Here is a 708-nt window from a genome sequence, read left to right on the forward strand (position 1 = left end):
ACACAGCTTCCGGTCTTCACGACCCGACCGGAGAAAAAGACGTGCTGCAGGCACGAAACACATTACCAGTAGAAATACATTGCTTTTAAAATCGTGCTGTGCAACAAGAAAAAAAGGGGGAAATCGTGTTGGTGAACACGAAATGCCATGAGACTGAGTTGGACATACAGAGATACTCTCATCAGTCCCTCACGGCCCGTCCACACTACAGCTTCAAAAACGGTTTCCAACGCGTCTGCCCATTCACTTTGAATGGGGTGACGTCACTTTGGGTAGCAGAGCGGAGCTTTACTGGCGTTTCAGGCTGCAAAAGTTGAGTAATGTTCAACTTTTGAAGCTTCTGAACTCTCATTAGGTTTCTAGCAGGGCACAGTATTGGTCAAATTGTGAAGTACACATTGCTTCCAACGAATAATTGATGATAACGAAACTAAACCTGTTCCACACCTATGTAGATTTCTTGGGGTCGTCCAGGATTTGAACCCGGGACCTCTCGCACCCTAAGCGAGAATCATACCCCTAGACCAACGAGCCATGACAAAAGGGTATCTTTTTGTCTTCCCAACGATATCCTCTTTAAATTACACTGCTAACCACTTTACAATTAATTGCACTTTGTACTCAATGAACATAGCTTGGATGAAAATGGATGGCTTCTCTACACAGAAGATAAGCCTTGATCATTATTTGCCCTAACTCAACATTAGG

At 44.1% G+C, this 708-nt stretch overlaps 1 non-coding gene across 1 annotated transcript; it reads right to left on the bottom strand.

The window, feature by feature from the left end:
* Positions 1–462: 462 nt before the first annotated feature.
* Positions 463–534, bottom strand: trnap-agg (transfer RNA proline (anticodon AGG)). Its single transcript has one exon. It is a non-coding gene; the product is annotated as a tRNA-Pro (tRNA).
* Between the last annotated feature and the right edge of the window lie 174 nt (positions 535–708).

Source organism: Notothenia coriiceps, unplaced genomic scaffold, assembly GCF_000735185.1.
Source record: "Notothenia coriiceps isolate Sejong01 unplaced genomic scaffold, NC01 NC01_scaffold00015532, whole genome shotgun sequence".
Lineage (NCBI taxonomy): Eukaryota > Metazoa > Chordata > Actinopteri > Perciformes > Nototheniidae > Notothenia > Notothenia coriiceps.